Below are 25,228 nucleotides of genomic sequence, written 5' to 3' on the forward strand. Positions count from 1 at the left end.
CATGGATATTCCAAACAATATTCAATACAATGTTGGCAATGTATACTAAAGTCAAAATATAAAACATCTCCATCACGGCAAAGTTTCCTCTTGCCTTTGTGATGTGAATTCTTTCTCTCCATGCCTAGCTTTAGGCAACCATGATTTGCTTCTTTGCATCTTTCCTCGAACTTCTTATAAATGGAATCATAGAGGATGTAGTGTTTGTTTGTGTCTGATTTCTTTCACAATACATGGTACTTTTGAAATTCATTCAAAATGCAAAATGATTTTGTATTGCACAGCAGTTCACTTTGATTATTGCAAAATTTCCATTATATGAATGTACCACAACTTGTTTAGCCGGTTACCAATTTTTGAAAATTTGGACTGCTTTCAGTTTCGATGTATTATGAATAATCCTGCTATCTCACATCTCATTTTATTTATTTAGCTCACCCTACTTTTTTAGATTTCCCTCTTCTTCATCTTCAGACCTGTCTTTCTCTTTCCTATCCCAAACTGACCAATCATGAAATTTAAGGGACCCAGGGCTGTGGTTCTCAAATTGTCTGCAAACATTTGTGACAAGACCTGAAACATTTTTAATTGTCACAACTTGAAGGGGGAATGTGTAACTGGCATCTAAAATAGAACCAGGGAAGCTGTTACACATCCATCAATGCTCAGGGCACCCCCATGACAAAAAAAAAAAATCTCCTCCCAAAAATATATGTAGAGCTAGGTTCAGAAACCAGAACCTAGGGAATAATCTGATAAAGAGCACTCAATAAAACCTAATAGTGGTGTGAATTTGAAGTGACAATGTCTGTTTTTCTGAGACAAATACCTGGAATTCAAGAAGTGACTTCATTTTTCCACATACAGACTTTAGAACCAGAGTGCATATATTTCCAGTAAAAATATATATAGCAATACTTGAATAGTTGAGTGGATTGATAATTTTGTTCCAGAAACCAGGCACTACAGCTAGTGAAGGCTCTGCTGAAGTCTTGAATTAAGAGGTATGTGTATGTCTGACAGTCAGTCATAACTTGGCAGGTAGGGATGGTTAATTTGTCACTGACCCCACCCACCATAAAGGTTTCGTTTTTCTCTTTCTTTCCTGAGTCTATTCAGAAATCCTTAAACCCTTCTGTATCAGAAATTTCTCATCTCACTCACTTGCAACTTTGGCAAGTAGAGAAGAATTAATAAAAAAAAATCTTTACCTCCAAGAAATGGTCACTCAAAACATTGACTGAATCATACTTTGAGATAAGACTATTTTAGAGATAAGTTCTGAGAGTATGAAGTTATGTGAATTTGGTGCAAAACAATCCACCAAGGGTGCAATTCATGCCCAAGCTTCCAGATAATGGATTAGAAATGAAGCAGGTTTGAATTTTATATAAAGTTCCAATATGTGGATTTTGTACAACAAAGTCCAAGTCTTTCAACCTCTTTCAGTCTGGGCTTTTCTAACTATAAGAAGGAGGAAACAATACCTAATGTGTAGATTGTATAAGATAATAATGTACAAGCAAGGTCTAGCATACATCACCGTTTTTATAAATGCTGTTTTCTTTGGTGCTTTCAACTGTCAGCTTCAAACTAAATTCTTTTTTTAAATGAAAAAAAAGTTATCATTCACTCATTCCCTTCAAAAACAATAAACACTGAGATTTATTTATCTAAACATGTAAATATCATGCATGCAAGATGCATCATGAAGTATATTTCTTAACTAATATTCATGAAGTCTAAGATTTACACTGATCTACCATAGAAAGCGCAAGATCACTAACAGAACTAAATAATTTACTGGGAAAACAATTCAGAAGATTAGTTAAAATGCTATTTTCACCTAGATGACACCATCCGCAAAAGTTAATTCAAACTGTATTAAGGATCTAAAACTAAAATACATACAAGAAAACAGAATATGTTCCTGGACATCAATCTCATGGGTATTTGGGTGACTCCAGTGACAAGGGAAGAAAAGCAGAAATAAACAAGACTGCACCAAACTGAAGAGCTTCTGCACAGAGAAAGAACTGTCATCAAAATGAAAAGACATCCTGCTAAATGGGAAGGGATATTTTCACACCTTTTCACATCATACATCTGAAAAGGAATCAATACCCTAAATATATACCCTAATCATATAAAAACTCAACAACAAAGAATCAAACAGCCCGATTAAAAAATGGGCACAGGATCTGAACAGACACTTCTCCAGTGAAGCTACACAAATGGCCAAAAAGCACATGAAGAGATAGTCATTATTTCTTTTTTTTTTTTAAAGATTAATTTATTTGTGCATAAAGAACTGGGATACAGGCCAGAGGCTCAGAGGTGGCAAAAGGCTTCACCAGAGACAGAGTGGGGAGCAGAACAGGCAGATCTACAAAGAACACTGCTGAGGGGAGCAGCAGGCGGGTCAGGAGAGATCTGCCGCAACCTGTGGGTCACCTCCAGGGCAGGCGGGAATCGAACTCATGCGGAAGTGGCTTTAGCTTCTTAGTGCTGTGCTTTAACCCGCTATGCCACCAGGGAGGGCCCGATAGTCATTATTTCTTATAATAAAATAATTAAAAATCAAAGCAACAATGGGATATCACCTTGTTGATATATCAGTGAGAATTAACAGATAACTGGATAAAGATGAAGAATATATATACAATGGAATATGACTCAAATATATATACATATATATATATTATCTTTTTTAAAAAAAGATGAAACCCTTCCATTTGCAAAAACATTAAAAGAGCAAGAGGGCATTATGCTAAGTGAAATAAGGCAGAGGAAGACAAGATTTCACTCGTATGTCATAATAAAGAAACAAATGTCTTAACTAAATGAAACAAACAAAACCATCTAGACTGTGAGACAAAAATAAGTGGTTACAAGAGGCAAAGGGGGAAATGGGGAGAGTAAACAATAAAAGGGGTAAATTACAGGGTAAAGGAAAGAACTGAACTTTTAGTGGTAAACTTAATGTTATGTATATAAATGTTGACTTACAGTTATGCACACCCAAAACTTATATGTAATGCTGTAATACAATGTCATCTCAACAACAGCAAAAAATAAGTGAGAAAAATTACTTATTTGTGAAAGTAAGCTAATCTGCCATTTTCTTCTTTCTCAACACGTTCATAGTTCACAGCAAACTTCATGCAAAATGATTTACAAAATAGTGCTTTAACTCTGCTGCTTGAGATACAAATATATTTCATTTTTCTCATTAAGTATACTGTTATCTCTACCTATACATATTTCTTTTAACTTTTAATTTATTCCTCTTCTCTAAGTTGAAAAACCTCTTGAAGACACATTTTACTTGTAAGATGTTAGACAAAATGAAATTATCATTTTCTAATTTAGACTATAACGGTAAATTCACACTTCTGGGGGAAGTAGAATACTTGTGTCTCTTTTCTAAATTTGTACATTAAAAAAATAAGACACAAGGCAGCAAGAAAGGAGGACATGAGGGAGAAGACTACAAACAAAGGAAAAAAGCGTCCCCTTCACAGTGAGGTGTGTCAGGGTGGAGGGGAGATTCAGTGTCCTGTCTTCTGGGGCACTGATGCCCAGCTCTCTGAGCTTCTACCACATGGAAGCTGCAAGCACTCATTCTGGCCCATTTGAGGATGTCTAGAGAACTTGTTTCTCTCTCCAGAAAGGAGAAAGTGGGAATTCTCAAGGTATTCACATCACCAGTGAGAGAAGGACCTGGATGAAGAAGAAGAGCTGTGAGAGCTGTGCCCAGAAGCGAAAATGGGGAGTTGAACTTGTATAGGATGATCTTCTAGAAACTAAATGTGCTATTAGATCAATAGAGAATGATGATCTTCTGTGAAGAAGGACTTGATCAAATATGTTTCTCAAGTAGCTGATTCTAGGTATATATTTAATGTGTCTAGTTTAAATGGGACTGAGGCTTTTCAATTGTAAAGAGGACACTTGAGAGCACCTTAATCTGCACTCTGAGGATTGCCTCAAGGATTTCCTTATCTCTCCTCTAAAGAGTTATGAGGCAGTTTTATGTGAAATTGAAATGGGTATTGAAAAAAGAAACAAGAAAACGTAACAAAGAGTATTTGAAATCAGAGAGAAATGAGCAACCAGAGTAAAGAGTGTGGATATAGTCTCACTTGCAATTACTTATTAAACCATCATCAATGCATTTTACACTAAAAAAACTCTCATCCTTTTATTCCTATGTTCAACTTTTGAATTGCTTCCCATAATAACCTCTGTATGGTGGCAATAATGGGCCATTTCATTTACGTATGTCCATAAGACCCACCGGACTTCATTTTTCATGGCACCACTTCTACCTTAAACACTAAGTCATTTAAAATCACACAGATGTCTTAGGCATTTACAGGTGCTTGTTTGGGATGTCCGCCCTGTCACCTTCTGGAAAACACATTATCTTCTTTTATGACTCCATTTTCCCTTGTGATAGAGGCCTACCCTGATACTGCACAGCCAACTGACGCTTCCACTTCTCTGTATATCTTTACATCTTTTTAACTTTTCAAGTCACTCCATGACACATGTCCAAATATCATAATTATCAACATGATTTCTGACTCTCAACAAGATCACAGACACTGCTTTATGAGTGTACAAACTTCACCATTGTGAGTGCCTAGTAAATGTTTACTGTCTGAAAACTTCAGTGAATAAATGATTACAATTATGAATGAATGAATTGACTGTAAATAGAAACTGCCAATGCACAATTAGTACCTTCAATAGTCACTTCCTGATTCTAATTCAGATTTTTTGACTTTGTGCAACTTATTTAAAATTTTACAGGCTCTCAGTCCACATCTGTAAAATAGGCATATTACTAGTTCTCCATTAGTAGGATGTGTAAATAGCATAATAATGGTCATAAATGCTAAACATCCAAAGATTGGTAAATAATAATCAACTAAATAGTTGATTAACAACTCTATTAATTCTGTAAAATTATAGAGAAAAAATGAACCTTCCTCCCTGCTGCACATCTTTTTCCAGCCCATGCTCCAGATACACTCAACATTATCAGCTGTAGGTAATACATGCATGTTATTTTTGAAATTATGCATAAATTATTTAATTTACCATTTTAAGGTTCACTATATACCATATACATGCCATATATGTTATATAGTACATATATATAATTTTTCCTTTTTTAAATACTTCTTGGCACTATAGATTATGGGGTTACATAATTTATTTAACCTATGTTCTACACGAGCATTTAGTGGTTTCTAATCTTCGACTATATCAAAGACTGTCCAATCAATGAAGCTAGATAGATATATTTGCACACATATTGCATGCATTAATTGCCCAAATAAATTCTTGAGGTAATATAATATATACATTTTAAATTAAATTATATGGAGTAATATATACATTTTAAATTAAAAAGTTATATTCAAAGAGTTCTCAAGGGAGCTTTTCCTAACTCACATTCCCATAACAGAAGAGTACATGTCCTGTCAACATCTTTACTAATGCTGTTTTTAAAATATTGTCAATCTATTAGGTGAAAAAGCATTTTTGACTTAATATTAATTTGCACATCTATTGTGTATAAAGCTGAATATCTTTTCCTTTGCCTAAAAATCATTTTAATTTTTTCCTACCAATTATGGTCATGTTGTTGACTCAGGTTTTAATTGCCTTTATATAGCCTTTTAAAATGGATTTGTGGGAGCTTTTTATGTATTTTTTAATTAGGTCTTGCTCATCTATTTCCAAATATTCCTCCCTAGTTTGCCACTTGTCTTTTGACTTTGTTTACAGTATTGTATTAAGAAGTTTTTATGCATTTTCATTCATATTTTATGACTTCTCCGTGTTCTTATATTGTTTTCATCAGAATATCTTTAGCTTTTCAGATAAAGCTTTTGGCATTTTCAGAGAGCCATTCACACCTTCTCCAAATAATGATCATTGTATTTCACTTTTAGAGACCCCTTGTAAAAGACATGTCTCTTAATTGGGAGTAAGTGACAATTCAGTTGCTATTTGTTTGTTCTCCAGAGTGTTGGTAGGAGAGGGAGGCTCCCTGTCAGCCACTGCCATTTCTTTCCTAACACATCTTATCTAGTATAGAGAGGGTTTCTGTGACCTCAGAATCACAGAAAGCGCTTATCCTAAACCTATACAATTATTCTTGGGGTATATTTATCTATGTCAACAAAAGCATTTATTTGGGGGCACTGCTGGAGATATAAAAAATTGATACTCTTAAGCCCTCCCTGATGGCGCAGCAGGTTAAAGCACGGAACTTAGAATCTTCAGCATGAGCTTGATTCCTGCCCCGGAGGTGATCCACATCAAGACACAGACCTCTCCTGACTCACCCACTGCTCCCCTCAGCAGTTGGCCTGTTCTGCTCCCCACTCTATCTCAAGTAAAGCCTCTCACTGCCCCCGTACCTCTGGCCTGTACCCCAGTCTGTATGCATAAATAATTTTTTTAAAAAATGATACTCTTAAACTAAAGAAATTTCTTAAAGGTGTCTTTCATTGTCAGAGGAAACATGAAACACAAAAACAGAAAAGCTGCCTTTTCGGAAAAAATGCATGGGATACAGCTGCAGAATTACTCTCACACCATTTGGGGCATGGGAGATGAGCGTGGGTGAGGGTGATGTGTCTCACAGTTCGGTCTGACCCCAGCTCTACTGGAAAACTCCGTTTGGGAAGGGAGGTTGGCACCAAACGCAAAGCAACAACAATGTCACCAAATGACACGTTTTAATAGTCACTCGTCAAAATCATTCTATATTTTTCCCTTTGAATTTCTACCAGACAATAGGAATGCATCTGGTTTTTTTTTTTTTGTTTTTTTTTTTTTTGGTTTCTCTTTTGTTCCAATCCCAGCTACATAACAAATGTGTATAAATTAACCACTGATAATGATGATGGCTGTTTCTCTATATATGTCATATCTGCAAGAGATACAGACAGCCAGTAATACAGATCTATCACTCACATATATGTCTGAGGAAGACAGAGAGACTGGGGTGGGAGGAGAGATAAAGCAGAGTCAATCAGGACAATGTCTTGTTCCACACACTGTTTGGGTCATATAGAAAAAAATCTAATTGATTTAGCTGACAAGACAAATCATCCAATCACTATTGTCAAATGATCATAATTTGCTTTTTTTTTTTTTTAAGAATGTTGAAAGATTTTCACTTTAAAGAAAAATACCTTCTATTTCAAGGGCCCTACCTTAAATTTCCTTAACTAAGCTTATCTAAATAGGGATAATGTTTCATAATTACAACTCTTGTGTACAACAATATATCAAACCATTCTTTAGCATCTCCCGGGCCCCGCCTCATAATTTTATCAGGCCTACTAATATTTACAGAGCTTATCTTTATGATTTTTAAAACTAGAGTGTACTTGTAAATTATAGTGTTTTTGAACTGAATACCTGAAGCTAAATATAAAACTGGCAAAGAATGTTATAAAATTGAAAGTGCACAAAAAATTAAGGCAGCATAACCATAGAAGGGATGTCTACGCAGTATGCATTTGATACAGGAATTGGCCTCCTCTCCTACTGTGGTTTGAAAGCAGTTGCTTACACACCTGTCTCTTCCTTCATTCTCATAACCACAAGGTAAAAATCAGCAGGATATGGTTATTTTGATTGTTCTCTGCCCCATCAAGACTTCCTTTCACACACAGGCAGGCAGTGTGGATCTGATAAACACTAGCATCATGAATAGGTAGGTATCGTTAACTTCCAAAAAAAAAGTGCAAGAAAATCTGTAATGCAGGAAGAAAACTTTTTGTCCCCAAAGCAGACTGATTTAGTTGGGCATTTAGGTGGCCTTGGGTTAAGAGAAAATAGATTGAAGAAAGAGAATATGTAGTAGATTTTAATTATTCCTCTGCCAACCACACCATGAATAGGAACGATAAAAGTTTATCATCTGATAAATTTCCCCTTTTCACTGAAGTACAAACCCAGCTTTAATAGCCACTGTGTTCTAAGCTATTGGCTCCAAACTGTTAGAAAGCTAAGAAAGTGCCAGCAGGGGCACACTACTTTGCAAATTGTGCGACCTTGGTGTTCCAGCAACTTTGCCTTTGCCAAGAGCCATCCTCAAGTGGCTGGCAATGCTTGGTAAACACAGCTTCAAAATATGTGTAACTCCATTCTTAATGCTTCCTATAGCTGTGTCGAAGACCCTTCTGCAAGTACAGTGTCAAAAAAATGAAGGCTGGCTTTCAGATTTGGGACATAGGCAAATCCAAACTTTATTAAAATGGCTCGTTAGACTGAGCTGTTGTGCTCTCCTGTGCTATTCATGATGTGAGAAGAATGCATGCCAGTACAGACACTCAGCCAAATGCTAGGAAATTGCTCGCTCACTCCACAAACTTTTCTAAAAAGCCCTGTATGAAAGCTCAGCATGACATGCACTAAGGATATTATCTTGGTGGTCTCCTATAAACTGAAAACAAAATTAACTAGGTCTCGTGAAGGTCTAACGTTATATTGTCAACCTATAGTAAATCCAGTTATGGGTAGCTGTACTTATACTTATCTATCTATACTTATCTATCTTCATTCAGTGGCTGATCACCAAGAACTGAGTATTACTGAATATTACATTTAGTGATACACACACACACACACATATATTCATTCATATTTGGTCCTTTATATATTCAATCAGTTATATATAGTTCAATCAGTTATATATAGTTCAATCTTTATGTAACTTCATCCTGTTTCCACAACAAATTAAGACCATAAGATCATTCCAAGTCCTTCCTCTGATAAGATTAACATATCCTGCATATAGCTCTGTCCCCTAATACCTCCCTGGACATTTAAGCAGGCACCACAAATAATTCTCATTTGTTTTCTCAAGTTTCCCACCAAAGAAAAACTCACATCACACAGTCACTCCTCCTCTAAGGATTCTCCACTAGCTATGCCAAGTAACTGGGTTGTTACGTGATGGCCCAGGAAGACAGAGCAGGCAGTGAATATGAGATAAATATGTTCACTGCATCTGGCAATTGCACCTGGGTCAGTACTATGCATCCTGTTCTTAAAGAGCTATTTGCATTGTCTAGATAACAAAAGAGGGAGATGAAAGGGTATGCGAATAGGAAAGAAAAGGAGGGCGTCCCACGAAGATGGATCTGATCCCAAAGAATGACAGCTCTGCAGCAAGGTCACCCTCGGTCTGACCAACATGGCTCGCCAGCTAAATGCTAGGGGAGCCCCTCAGAGATGGAAGCTCTGTTGGAGTATGTCCCACCTGCACTAACCTTGGTGCCTTGTTTTGATGTAAGCTAGAGGCTCGGTGACTGTTCACTGAACTCCAGGCAGTCTACAGTTGAGAGGTGAGACTGCAACTCAGCTGTCCCTAGTGATCTGGGTGCTCTTATTTTGAGGAATGTCACAGAAGGCAGAGACTCAGTGCTGGGGCATGCACCCCAGCTCTGATGAGATGTGAGGGAGTTGAACTCCATAGTGTCCGACATGCACGGGGAACAGAGCTTCCATTCCATTCCTGTTCCTGAAAGAGCAGGCCCAACTCTGTATGTTCTCTGTACTGGGACTTCACATTTTGGGGGGAAAGGGCTCAACAGTTCTCAGAAAAATTTAAAGCCACTGCTTTAGAAAGAATATCACCAGGAAAGTTTTTAGAAATGAAAATGTAAATCTCGACATACACATTTTGTTAATGTGCTTTGCATATCACTTGTGCAGTGAGTCATTCCAGCAATTCCCACGGTCTTATTTATACACCTATGGCAGCTGAAGTTTCATGTGTTATATTCATTTATTGAGAGAGAAAAGAGATGTCACACAGGTCTTCCTTTTGCTGGAGAGCGTCCATTGCGGATCATGTGTTTTAACAAAAGTGTGAGGCAGAAGGGAAGTGACAGAAGGTAGTGGATGGTTTCAATGTTTAATGGCAGCCCGTGAGGGTTTGCTTGAACACGCAGATCTATGAACTAATATCAATGGTGTGTTCCCGCGAAGATACACTATAAAAAAGTTTATGCCTACGGTGAGAGTACCAAGGAATGCTTCCAGGAATGGAACTGTGACGGACTGAAGATCAGAATTCAGAACTAGGAATAGTCAGTCAAAGATCAAGAAGAATCGCCTAAAATGCTAAAGCTGCTATGCAGATGTGAACTGGATTCTTATAGGATTACTTGAAGGAATAAATGTTCACTTGAGGACCACACACATTTCACAGCATCTGAGCATAACATTACAGAGATGAAACACAGAAATGGAGGCCATATAGAGTTCCAGAGAATGAATGGATTTTCCTTCCCTACATCACAGATGTAGGAGCTTATTGTCTCTCCACTGGCCTGATATTCAGCTCCAGTCTGTCTGCTTGTTCTCCTTCCCAAATACCACCCACACCTGTTGGCTCCTTTTTCACTGTCTTCTGACAGCTTTTTCTCTTAAAATTGTTCAACTTCTGCTTCCAATACATGAGGTCCTGCTTCATATCTACATTAACCACCCACAATGTCAGGGGCCTCAAAACCATGTTCAGGTGCAATGAGTCATTAGCAAGACTCACAGCACCCAGGAAAGCAGTTACCTTAATGGCATGATTCTTATAAGGATACAGAATGGACACAGTAAAAGACACAGAGGGGAATCTAGAAGAAACCAGAGCTGAGTTTCCAAATATCCTCTTCCAGTAGAGTTTCTGAGACAGCATGTAATTCTCCCAGCAATGGGGTATGACAGGTATCCTGTGTGCCCACCAGGGAAGCACCCCTGAAATCTGGTGTCCATGGCTCTTACCTAATCGTGAAGGCACAGAGCAAACAGCTGACCCGAGCTACACCAGACCCCCACAACTGTCAAGCTGTCAGTGCTGCCCAGGGCCCCAGGGACTCAAAAGCAGGTAGTCACTGCAAATTGTTGCCATAAACTATCTGGCACTGCCCAAGCTCTCAGGGACACACTTATCAGGGAGGATATTCCAAGGACTAGCCCAGGCACCAGTCCAGAGCCAGTCTTCATCTATCACATGCAGGGTTTACCCCCTCCAGTGCACTCACTCAGCCTTTCAACACACAGCAAGCAGGCTGTAGACCCTTTACTGTACTCCCTTCATGAGGTGACGTTAAAAACTGAAGCTACATACACAAGAGGGAAAAATAGAGAAGGAACTGGGTCCATGACCCCATGAGGCTGGTACTCCAGTCAGATCAGCAATCGCATTTATTCATTATAGCAATAAGAAAACAAAGCTATTAGCTTGAGCTACCATTTTCCAGGATTTTTTAAACCAAATCGAACCACCATTGGGCTCTGCAAAGATTTAGACTGACCCATTTTGCCTTATTCATATATATTGAATATAGTTCTAGAAAACTAAAGTAATGCTTTGCTACTTACTTCAGTCATCAATAATTAAGATGGTGTTATTAAATTTTCCCGGTTTTAGTAATATCTGCTTCAAAAGTGACCAATATTGAATATTTATACATACTCTTTTCTTTCCTTTCTTTATCCTCATTCCTCTTGAGCTTTGGATTGATTTTATTTGTGTTCTATGTCTCTGCTTTTAAATGTTGCTTATGTTTTATTTAAATCCCTTTTGCTTTAGTGACAAACAGGATTCTACATCTTACTACTAAGGTTTCGTAAAGGTTCCATGATCTAATTCCTTGAAGACACTTTGCAACTAGGTCTACAAAGAGTCAAGAAAGATTAGCTTTTCAGTGCAACATTATTTTAAAATAAAGTAACTTATAAGTACCTGGGATTCAAACATTAAATGACATCATTTCTAACTCTAAAAGAAGGCTAAAAACTTACCTTAGAGCTTCTAGATAAACTGTACAGATAGAATTTTTTATTCAAAGACTCATAGAAAAAGAGAGTGGACTGCAGTAAAAAGGGGAAAAGAAGCAGTTAGCTCTTGGAAAAAAATATTAAGATGCTAATGGCTCAAGTCTGAGCTGAGCTACTTGGAAACCATAAAATGAAGTTAAACATTAAGTTGGGGGAGAAAGACCTTACTCTGGAATTATTTTCAGAGAAAGTATTGTATTCTTTCAGAAGAAATTCCTTGACCAGCCCTTTAGGGGTAGAAATTGGGGGCCTGAGGCACCTCTGAGCAAATCCCCTGACTGAGAGACAAGGGGAAAGTGTGTTGTTCCAGGGAAAGAAGGTTGAAAAAAGAGTGTGGAAAAGGAGAGTCAAGAACTGATTAAAAACCAGCAGGTCCACGATGAGACCTCATCCCCACGCCACACACACACTTTCATGTAGGTTGCTAAAGTCATGCTTGAAATGATGTTGCCTGCTCTGTAACAATGGACAGGGAGGCGTTCCACACCCAGTCACATGGGCAAATGTGACTGATCTCAGGCTGGCCTTGAGTAGGTCTGGGGCAGAGGTAGAGAGAATATAGAGGAATACTTTCCAGAAACTAGGGGAAGGGTTCTACACTGACGTTACCCTAAAAATAGAAGTCCTGGTCAATGTCCCATCCTGTGATTGGGGTTGGGGGTGGGGGTATCCTAGCACCAGGGTAACAGCTGCATAGTTCTGGCTTAAGCCATCTACTCCTCTCATCACTGAGATCAGTGTTCGGTACACGTTTTCCCCATTCATTAATACCACCTACCTTCCCATTCAGCTCTTACTCCCTGTTGGCTCAATAGCATTTCTACCATTTCTATTATTATCTTTCTAACCTGGTGCTACATAAAACAACATTTTGCTCATAAAAGAACATAAGAACATGCACTTTTTCTCATACAATGATTCAATCTACTCTAAGTACCTGAAGGGACACTATTTTTAGTATCAGGAGTAGCAATTGTTAAAGTTAATGCAATTTTTAAAAACAGCCATTTATAAATGTGTTTTTTCTCCATGATACACAATCCTGGGGACCGACTCACAAAAAGGCATAGTTGTTTGGGGAGCATGGACACAATAGGCAGTGTATGTGCTCCCACCCCAATTTAAATGCAGATCCCCGGCCCCCTGCCTCCGCTCCCTCACTCTCTCCTTCCTGCCTGCCTTTTTCTCTTTTCTCCATAGCATTTGTGACTGCTGTGGTTCCACATGGGAAATATTAATGAGCTGTGCACTGGTATTAGCAAGGAGAACGCTTAGGAGAAGTTAGGTCATGTTTTTGGTGCCCTCACACAAGAGATTAGTGCTTTTATAACGAAAGCTGGGGGGGGGGCGATCCCACCCCTTTCACCTGTGTCCGCCAGGTGAGGACCCAGCAAGAAGGTGTTGGTATAAACCAGGAAGAAGAAGACTCTGCCCAGAATTGTGTTATGTGCTGATAACTTGACCTTGGACTTTCCAGTGTCCACAACTGAGGAACTCTGTATGTAGTTATTTTGTTATAGCAGCCAGAGCAGACTTTGTACATGGTCTATTATACTTGTTTATTCTGTATTGACTGTCTCACTCCACAGGAATGTAGACTCATGCTCACATATGTGTCCACTGTTCAAAGCAATGCCTTGCACATGAATGCAGTTTTTGTTCAAAATCTGGCCTCATGGGAGGGCTCCCCTAGCCTCTTGTTCTTGGGGCTGTTGTCTTGGTGTGCGGGTTCCTCTTTGTCAGCCGGTGTAAGCTCATACAGGGGACCTCTCACCAACGGCAAAAGTCCTGGTCTGAGGAACGTACTGGACACCTGTAACTGCTGAAACCATCAGGCAGATCTTCCAATAGAGATAATATGTTCTGGCCAGCAGGAACAATGAAGCCTCCAGGCAGTAGCCCCCCTGGTCACCCCACACTAGCTTGCATCCCCAATAACTGCATACATACCCACCTATTTGCCCAAACTTGTACTTGATGCTAATAAATACCAGACTGCCTTTGGGTCCCTGTTGAGGGGAAGGGGGCTGCATATTACATCCCTGTTAGCCCTTTAGGCTTCTCATTGCTTCCCATGGACTTTGAGTGATTTTGCTCACCCTCCAATGCTGTCAACACTGCACTGGGTGAGACAATGGGCCCATGGACAGAAAGGTGCATTTAAAAAGTGTGGAATATGTATTTGCCTTAACTCTATTCAGCTACCAAAATAATAATACTAATAAGAGGTGAAATCCTGCTATTTATCACAATATGGATGCGCTTAAAGAGCATTGTATTAAGTGAAATAAGTCAGATGTCGAAAGACACTGTGATTTCATACATATGTGGTACATACATAATTAAAACAAATGACTGAACTAATCAAAACAAAATAACTGTGCAGACTATAAGACCACAAAAGTGGTTACAAGTTGAGAAGGAAGAACGGGGTTGGCTACACTGGGAAAAAGGGGTCAACTGAATGGTGAGAGACAGAACTTTTAGTGGTAAACTTAACGTATTCCCTGAAGACACTGCTCTATCATGAAACTAATTATAGTGCTATAATGCAATATTACTTGATTAAAATTTGTTTTAAAATGGTTGATTTCAAAATAGTTTTAATATAGGGGCCTCGCTGGTAGGTTAAGTCTAAGGGTTAAGTGTCAACACTAACACTGTAAAGGTCCATCACGATGGTCCAAGTTCGATCCCAGCCAGGAAGGTGACCTACATGGCATGGCAGACCTCTCCTCTCTCACCCACTGCTCGGCTCAGCAGTATATTTCAGGGGATCCACTTGTTCTGCTCCCCATTGTCTCTGGTGAATCCTCTCACTTCACATAATTCTGCCCTGCACCCCAGTTCTCCTTTGTATAAATAATAAATCTTTAAAAAATATTTTAATACATCAAGTATTTATGGAATAACTGAATGACTGATAAATACAATTTTCTAGTTAATATCTGATGTGGAAAGTCAAGAAGAGAATGCAAATATAAAAGAAGTGTTAGGATTCTGCATGAGTGAGAGGGCACTGGAGCAGAGGCACACTAGACAGAGTGATGAGCAGCAGGTAGCAGATTCATAAAAGAGTGTCATTTCCCCTACTTTAGAGATGAAAAATGCTTCACTTCTCTTCAGCTGAAGCAAATTGTTCACTTTGGGGCATAATATTACTTGGCAACAACCATCCTGCAAATTCTTTCCTAATATAACATGCCAAAAATTGAAGTTGAAAAAAAAAATTTAATTACCAAAAAATGAGTTGCAAAGGATTGGAAACAGTATCACAGTTTTTAAAATGTATTTGGAAAGCAAATTCTTTCATATGAATTACATGGTAAGTGGAATGTCTATGCAAATTCTAACACAATTCTGAAACACTTACCATATTGTTCTTTAAGGGGAAATATATCATCTAAGCCATAGAATATTATGCAAACTGAATACCTTCAAGAAAATGACAAACTGTAGTTTTTGCAAGAACACTTGTCTGTCTGGTTTAAGAATACTCCATGATGGGGCTCTCCTTGGTGGCACAACGGGTTAAAGCACAGCATTATAAAGCTGTCCGAAGCCATGGCAGCACGAGTTCGACCCCTGGCGACGGAGATGACCCACATGGCGTGGCAGACCTCACCTGACCCGCCCACTGCTCCCCTCAGCTGTGTTCTTCATCAACCTGCCTGTTGTGCTCCCCACTCTGTCTCTGATCAATCTTCTCATCCCCTCATCTCTGGCCTGTACCCCAGTTCTATAAGCATAAATAAAAAAAATCTTTAAAAAAAATTCCATGAAATAAAAAGACAAAGGTACACAATTAACTGCTTCTAAAGTTAATGTTTATGTATAAAACACCATTTTTTCCATTTACCTTTAAAATGTCTTATTGAAATTTTGATTGGCCAATGGCTGACGTAACTATATAATCTGGGGAGACAACCTCACCCTCCATACATGCACATGCCTCACTCACCCTCCACCAAAGCTCCAGATCCTCTTCATCCCTCTCCCGTCCTCTGTGCCCCCATCCCCTCTGGTCACCATTCTAACAATGCTAATGTGTTTGTCAGTCTGTTTTCTTCGGTTACTTATATTTTGCAAATAAGTGAGAGCACCCAGTAGTTTCTTTCTCTTCCTGACTTATTCATGTAACACGACATCTCAACATTTGCTCACTTTGTCACAAAGCCATTATTTCATCTTTCTTAGTAGCACAGCAGTATTCCATTCAGCATATACTCCATAACTTCTTTATCCAGTCATTTCGTGGGCATTTAGGGTGGGTTCGTGACTTGACTATTGTGAAGAATGCTGCTTTGAACAAAGGCACACAAATCTTTTCATATCAGTGATTTATTCTCTAGGTAAATATTTAGAAGTGACACACCTGGATTACATGGCATTTCCATTTTTTGTGGTAAACTTTCCATACTGTCTTCTGTAGGGACTTTCCCAGACTACAGTACCATCATCAATGGATGGGTGTTCCTTTGTCTCTACTTCCTCATGGATATTTATTGTTTCCAGGCTTTTAGACATTCTCACAGGGATGAGGTGATATCTCATTGTGATGCTGATACACATTTCCCTTACAGTAAGTGATGATGAACATTTTTTCATGTGCCTGTGGGTCATATATATCTTCTTTGGATAAATGTCTGGTTAGACATTTTGCTCATTTTTGACCAGGTTGCTAGTTTGTGTGTGTGTTTTCATGGTAAAACTAGCTTTTTATTTTAATGTAGTCCAATTTGCTTATTTTTGCTTTTATTCCCCTTGATGTTGGGAGTTCCACTCCCAGAGTGTTTCTGACATTGATGTCCAGGAATGTATTATCTGTTTTCTTTCATGATTTTTAAAAAGATATATGTATTCTGCATACAGAACTGGAGTACAGCCAGAGGGGCAGGGACAGTGAGAGGTTCCCAAGAGACAAAGTGAGGATTTTTGGTTTTGACCTTATACCCAAGTCTTTAGTCTGTAACTTTTGTTTATGAAGTTCAGTAATAATGTACTTTCATTTTTTTGCATGTGGCCTCCTAAGTTCCCCAACACCATTTGTTAGAATCTTCTCCTTCTCCACTGTGTAATCATGGCTCCTTTAGCAAAGATTAACTGTCCATGTTTGTGTGAGTTTATTTCTAATCTTCTCAATTCTCTTTCACTAATCTGTATTTCTAGGATTTTTGTTCCAATACCATCCTGTTTTGATTACTATCACTGTGTAGGGTATTTTTTCAGCCAGGGTAAGAAGGATACCTCAATTTTTCTTCTTTAACAATTGCTTTGGCTATTAGGGGATTTATATGGTTCCATACAAATTACTGTAATTGTTCAAGTTCCTTGAATAATATCATTGTAATTTTGATAGGTATTACACTGAATCTATAAACTGTTTTAGGCTTCCAATCATTGAGCACAGGATACTTTTCCATTTCTTTCTATCTTATTTCCCTTGACAATGCTTTGTAGTTCTCAGTGTACAGGTCAGCATAGAAGTGTCATGCCTTTTTGCCACACTTGGTTTACAAATCACTTTCATTGGCTATTGATTTGCATCCATTGTTGTACTTTTTAATAAAATGGTGATATATTTTCCTAAGTTATGTGTGCCACTTTGGAAAATCCATCACATTTGAGTTCTATAGCTTAGGAATTGCTGACTTATAGTCAGAAGTACAGATAATAATCTGAGACTTGAAACAGGCACTGAAAGTCTGAGGAGAGGCTCATGGGGACCCCTGATTTATAGCTGGCTAGACAGAAGCCTGGGCTTTCAACTGGCATCTACAGCGGAGCATGGTCTTGGGACACTGAGCCCTCACCCAGTAGATGCTGATGCTATGTCCAGGTCGACAGTCTTAAAGATGAGTTGAATTCTCAGATACCTGCTGGAGTCCAAGAATTGTTTATTGATATAGCGACACCTCTGTAGATACAGTCCCTGCTGGAAATTGGTTCCAGGGTCTAAGGCAAGTATACATGTTTGTAAATAAACATTACTATTACTATGCCTAGAAGAGATTCTCGTTTCTAATTTTTAAAGTAAGATATAAAGCATAAAATATTATTATGGTAGAATTTTTCAGAATGTAGGAAAAATACCTGTTGTTTACTTTTTATATGAGAGGACACTAAAAATAGTATGTAAGTTTGAAATCCATTGGTGGCTCCAGTCTGGCTTATTTGGAAAAATAAAACTTCCACAAAATGACTGACAAATGAAAGACTTTATCATTGTGCTTCCGTACTGCAGTCAAACCTCCCAGGCTAAAATCTGAGCCTTGCTACTCTGCATTTAGAGGACCCTGAATAAGTAATACCTCTTCCTCACTGGAATGATATTAATAAAGTCACCTGCCTTCTAAGACCATTGTGAAAATGAGTTAAGGCAGGGAAGTGACCAGAACAGTGACTAGCACTTAGTAAGTCCTCAGCAAAATGTTGCTGTTGCCGTTGTTTTAGACGGAAATTAAAAGAGAGAAACAGACAGTAGAGATGATTAAGTACTTTTCTTTTTTTTTTACTTCATAAACTAAATTCTGAAAGATTTTCTAAGTCCTCTGAGGAGCAGACTTGGAAAATTATTGCTTGCAGAGGGGTACGATCAACACATAAATTTAAAAATGGACATTGATAGGCATTCTTAGACAGTAGCAAGATAGCCAAACTATCCAATAATTTCACATAATTTCCAAGATTATAGAAAACTGTTACTATTCCCTTCACCAATACTGAATCCTATGATTACTCCAGTAGAGTCCTAAGCTGTCATCTGACTTATTTTACTATGATGGACAGGTGTTTGATTGTTTAATACACCATCATAGGAAGACACGATCCTGCGGATAGCTGTGTTTCCTTAAAATCCACCTGTGGTCATTATAGAATCCCACCCAACACAGTCTCCAGAAGCCAAAAGGGGGAAAAGTACTGTCCCTGGCACCACCAAGAAGGAATAACATGAAGTGCCAGTTCTGCTGTTCACCCCTGGCCCAGAGTGGCGAGAAGGGGTGAGTAGCTGAGCAGTGGATAAGAAGAAACAGTTGAGGGCCCTCCCTAGTGGCGCAGCGGGTTAAAGCACAGCACTGAGAATCTAAAGCCGCTTCTGCATGAGTTTGATCCCTGCCTGCCCCGGAGGTGACCACATGGTGTGGCAGACCTCTCCTGGCCCGCCCACTGCTCCCCTCAGCAGTGTACTTCGTCGATCTGCCTGTTCTGCTCCCCACTCTGTGTCTTGTGAAGCCTCTCGCCGTCCCTGAGCCTCTGGCCTGTACCTCAGTTCTGTATGCACAATAAATAAATCTTTAAAAAAAAAAAGAAAAAGAAACAGTTGAACTTAAAAATACATCTGTTCCCACGCTCCCCACTTCAGGGGTGGTTGCCACAGTACACATCATCCATGACCACAGCCCACTGCCTCTCTCCCCGCCTTGTTCTCTTCCCTCCCTCTTTGCCCTGTGGGCTTCAGTTTTGTGCTCAGTTTTCAAGGGTTAGTGTTTGAGTCTGTCTTTATCTGACTCATTGTGTGCTTCCTCTATATTCCACATGAGTGTTCAAGTTTTGACACAAAAAAGGGAGCTCAGACTCATGCATGACTTTTTACCATCCACTAGGTGCTGTGAAAAATAACTGGGGCAAGGAAGAGACCGAGACCTCCTGGTGATATACAGCTGATCCTGGAACAGCACAGGTTGGAAATGCACAGATCAATTGTAAGTGGATTTTCCCATCAGACAACATGAACTTACAGTATCGATAAATGCAGTAAAGTGCTGTAATTGTATTTTCTCTTCCTTATAGTTTTCTTAATAACATTTTCTTTTCTCTAGCTTACATTACTGCAAGAATATAGTATAGAGCACAAAAAAATACAAAAATGTGTGTTGGCCAACTGCTTATTTTATTGGTAATGCTCCCAGTCAGCAGGCCATTAGTGGTTAAGTTCTAGGGAAGTCTAAAGTTATATGCAGATTTTCAGCTGTGAACCTCTCCCATCCAAGACCATCCATACCAGGTTTACTTGTACATGCATATACACACATGCACACACACACACACACACACAGAGGCATAGTCAAGCAAAGAATTTGGCTTTCAGGAGAGGAAAAAGTACTAAGACATGATATGCCTTAGTCCAATGCACACAGCATCTGCCCAAGAAGAAAGCGAGCCTAGACAGATGAGAGCCCTGTGTCCCAGCCATGAGTCTGACACTGACTAATAAGAAACAACAATCAATCTGTGGAGGCTGGCAAGAATTTAGAGAGAGAGCCCCTCACTATGGCACATGCATGCCCGGATGGGGTGGAGACAAGTCAGAAATCCACCCAAACTAGCATGAACTATGAGGGTGTGTCAGTCTGTTCCTGGAGGTGTATGAAGTCTGTTGGGTACTGAATCTGGATATAGCTACAACAAAATCAACAAACCAGTTTAACTACTGATTGGACTGGTTCAACCCCTAATACTTATGGCCAGAGAGAAGAAAGAATGACCATCTTAGGCAGAAATGTTATTGAATATACAAAAATAGTATCTACCAAAAAAAAATCAAGATACAGATTATCTAACAGAAAAAAAATTTCAGGACAATCAAACTATTAGTACTAATAAAAAGAGTCCTTAAAATAGCTATACTTATAAAATATTAAAACTTATAATGATAAAGTTAGCAATATTTCCATAAGTAATTGGGCAAATGCAGTAGAAAGACTGGATAGTCAAATAGAAATGCCAGAAATAAACTATGGCAATGAGACAAGTTGTTGGGATGAGTCTGTCATGAGACTGGACAAAACTAGGGAAAGAATCAGTGAACCAGAAAGCAGACCAAGAGATCTGCACCAAACATAAGGGACAAAGGAGCCCAAAAACAGAACAGAGCATCTGTTGTGCAACAGTCACAATTGGTTGAATAAGTGTGCATCAAGTTCTACAAGGAGAAAATAAGAAGAATGGGACGGGGCATATTTGAAGAGTTAATGTCAAAGAATTTTCAAAAAGTACAGAAGTCAACAAAACACAGATCTGAGATAATCAGAGAAACCTAAATAGAACACACATTTTGTTTGTTTGTTTGTTTTAAAGATTTATTTATTTATTTGTACAGAACTGGGGTACAGGCCAGAGATGTGGAGGGTGAGAGGATTCACAGGAGACAGAGTGGGGAGCAGAACAGGCAGATAGTGGAAGTACACTGCTGAGGGGAGCAGCAGGCGGGCCAGGAGAGGTCTGCCACGCCATGTGGGTCAACTCCGGGGCAGGCGGGGATCGAACCCATGAGGAAATGGCCTAAACTTCTTTGTGCTGCGCTCTTAACCCGCTGCGCCACCAGGGAGGGCCAGAACACACATGTTTTTAATTAGATATCTCTGGTGAACTGGCAACAGGAGTGGGAGAGATGAGGTTGAATATTTAGAATCATTTTTGCCTGATTTTCCAACCTCTTTAAAAAATAACCAGCTATCTAGGCCCTCCCAGGTGAAGCAACCAGTTGGAGTTGCAGCACTACAAAGCTATCCGCAGCCACTTCAGCACGAATTCCATCCCTACCTGGTGACCCACATGGTATGGCAGACCTCACCTGTCCCACCCGCTGCTCCCCTCAGCAGTGTACTTCGCCGATCTGCCTGTTCTGCTCCCCACTCTGTCTCTGGTGAAACCTCTCACTGCCCCTGCTCCTCTGGCCTGTACCCCAGTTCTGTATGCATAAATAAATAAATCTTTAAAAAAAAATAAAGCTACCTAAAATGAAAGAATGAAAGTAGTAACAACGTATTGTGAGATTTATGTGCATATAGAAGGAAAATCATAGACAAAATATGACAAGTGGGGAACACCCAAAATAAGTTCTACAAATTTATCTATATAATAACAAGAAAATGAATCTATATAACAACAACTACTATGAAGGAAATAGACAGGGGCCTTACGGGGCCTCCATCATTTGTGATTTTATAGCATATGCCAAGGGCTTTGGACTTTATCTCACATGCATGGAAAGTCATTAATTATCAGCTGGGAGTACCATACAAAAATTTCTTTTTAAAAAATTACCCTTGTATACCAGATGGTTTCACTCATAGCAGCAGTATAATGGACCAGGCGAGAAAATAATAATTAATAATGAACAGCTATAGACCAGAGACATTTTACGGGGGTGGAGTGGGGAATGGGATCAAAAACAGTGTGTGTGTGGGGGGGGAGGAATGCACTGGACTATGGTGATGGCACACATGTTATTTGGTGATGGGAAGCCCACGGGGATTGCAACTGAGATGGAAAAATGCACAAAATGTGTGAAAATAAACTATCGTATTATTTATTTAAAAAAAGATATCACCCTTGTTACTGTCTCAATAATTGCTTGATAGAACAAAAATAGATTCCAAGAGCACAAGCAGGAACCTACTTCACTAATATAAGAACCAAATGATGGCATGTGGACTTAGAATGGGTGCAAGGCAGTGACAGCAATGTAGGCTGATCTGAGAGGTTTGTAGCAGAGGAAATCAGCAGTCCTCAGTGCCAAATGAGAAGTCACCCCATGGTTTCTCTTTTTCTCTAGGTCATTCAGGATTCTTCTGTTGACACACATGTAATTTCCCAGCAAAAGAAATTTAAGAGGGCATTTGGAAAATGTAAGAACTTATAAGATCATATGAAAGTTTCTGAGGTGCAAATGTAGGTATATTCTAAAATACAGGGTGTATTATAATGTAATTTCTTCTAAATGCAAACAACAAGCTAATAGCACATACTAGGCTAGCATAGCACAGATATGTTCACTATTTCAATTCTGCTCCCTTTAGGCTGACCCTGGTTCTATGTGCTTAGGTAGGCCACCACTGCTGAACACGGGTGAGTCATTGCATTGGAAGGGAAGTTGTTCAGGACTGTTCAACTAAATTGCTCTTTTCACAGCATGCTGCTGCCAGCCTTTAAGTGACAAGTTAACCCACAACAGCCAAAGTTTGTAACTTGTAAAACAACATGCAATTTGCTCTATGTTCATTGTAATTGTTTTTCACATCAAAATGCCTTGTATTCACATGAAGAGAAATTTAATTTATTCGTCCTGATTTTCTTGGCATTCATTTGTGTTAGATCTCTTAAAACAGAGAAACCAAAAGCTCTGAGGTATGGAAACAGCTTGGGCATCCATAATTATATGGACTTCTTTCTATAACATTCTTTGGATGATGTTCCTAATTCCTAAATTAAACAAATTATGGTTTTTAAGTTATACAAACATAATGTATGAGTACCGATAAATAACGATGGTGTTCCTTATGTCTAAGTAAGCTTCATCATAAACAAAAATACCAAAACAAAGAGAGGAGCAACATGTAAGAAAAATATTTTTCTTGTATTGTCTAATTTAGAAATTATATTACTAACATAATTTTCAAAAGTTACAACAACAACAATGAAGTGTAATGATAATGATATATTTAGGGGGAAAAAAATCCACTCCTCCTCCTGGTTCCATCTGATAGTCTGAACATGCACATTATTTTCCCTTTCCCTACCATTCTGTTGAAATTTCAGAAAAATCCACAAACAGCATGGTAGATCTCTGAAAGCTCTCGATTCAGGAGAGGGTGCTACAGAGACCACAGCTGACCTGTGCCTCCCCGGAGGAATGCTAAGTTTATTATTCCCTAGGGCAGGAGCTGAAGAGGGCCATGCAGTCATTATCAAGTTCACTGTCAAAGGGCCAAGAGGGATCTGATTAGTGCATTTCTGGAAGCCATGAGGAAACATTGTCCACCTGCACCCAAACCTCCCTTCCTCACAGGAACCACTTTGGAGGCTGGTTCTTCTATTGAAACTTCCAGCTTTGAAACCCAAGATGTCAAAATCCATTAAATGAAATGGCAATCTTCATTGTTCTAGAAATGTCTTCTTCTAGCCAGATTTCCCAAATTCTGTACAGAATTGCTGTTCATACACACTGGTGAAATTTTTTAAACTTTTGTTACATGCTTACACATTAGCTTTGACATTTTTAATATTTTTGAAGTATCTCTCACTCTCATTGATTTTGTTTTTCCTTAGGATATCTAAAGAATTAGCCTGTGATATGATTTGTCAGAGTCCTGCCAATTTAAACTTTTAAACATTTCTCCAGAACTTTCATTTCTCACCATCCTCATCATTATCGCACTCCTCCAAACTACCCACAAACTTGCCACGGTCACTGGACTGCCTGTGCCTGCCTTCATCCAGCCCATTCTCCTCACTGCAGGCAGAGACATCTTTATAATAGCGCAAGACGTACTGCCTCTCCACACCTGCTTGAAATGTGTCAGTGACTTCCACTTATGTCTCCATCAGAAAAATGCAAAATTCTTACATAGCCCAATAGCTCTGTGCAGTCAGCACCCATGGAAAACTTTTGTTAAATGTACATGCTCCTGCTTAAATTATAAGTCCAGTTAGTAAAGAAAAAGCAAATAATTTGCATAGTAGAAAGACTGTAAATCAATGTGTGCAAATAAATAATGTGTAGGAGATATTTATCTTCTGGCTGCTGCTACCCACCTTCCCTTCCCATTGCCTAAGGTGACATGACAGCACTGTGAATAAAAAAGAATAATAGATGGAAATGCCTAAATGAATTTATAGCAACGTTTTAAAGCGTTTTTACTCCCTAACACTTGTTGCAATTAATTACCAAGAACAACTACAGAGTTGCCTAAAGATGAGAGTATCCCAACATATATACAAAATCCAAGTCAACAACAATGAATTTATAAAAACAGAGACCCTTTAATTCTGGTCCCTTTAATAACTAGTTTAATTTCTTTCTCAATACTTACAGGCCATACATAATACGTGTGACTGATTTCTTTTTATAAATGTAAGTAACATTAATGTAGCACTTTACGGCTTTTGGAGCATTTTCACCCGTGTTTCCATCTCATTGTCATATTGACCTCAGCGGGGTGAGTAAAACAGGTGCTAGTTTCACCCTCCTTTTTCAGGTGACAATATAAAAACCCACTGGGAATCACAAGGACACTACGCAGCACAGCCAGGATTGACGCTTCTAGCTTCAATCATGATTCCATATCTTGTGCTGCTTCCCTGGAAAGGCGCTAGAAGAGAAACACTCTCCCCTTATAAGCAGAGGCATCTGGATGATTTAGTAAGGACCAAGCATACCAGCCCATGAGCAAGCACTGGGCCCGTTGCCACCTTCATTCCCAGTATGATTTCTAGGTTTGGAAAGCAAAATTTTTACTTCACAATCTAAATGAACAAGTTCATTACATTTTCTATGTTGGCAGTAGTGAAAATGGGAGATTTGTTGTGTCAAATATTCCATAAGGTGCTAAGCAGTGGATTCTGC

This window comes from Condylura cristata, unplaced genomic scaffold (assembly GCF_000260355.1).
Source record: "Condylura cristata isolate star-nosed mole 26May11 unplaced genomic scaffold, ConCri1.0 scaffold00021, whole genome shotgun sequence".
Taxonomy (NCBI): domain Eukaryota; kingdom Metazoa; phylum Chordata; class Mammalia; order Eulipotyphla; family Talpidae; genus Condylura; species Condylura cristata.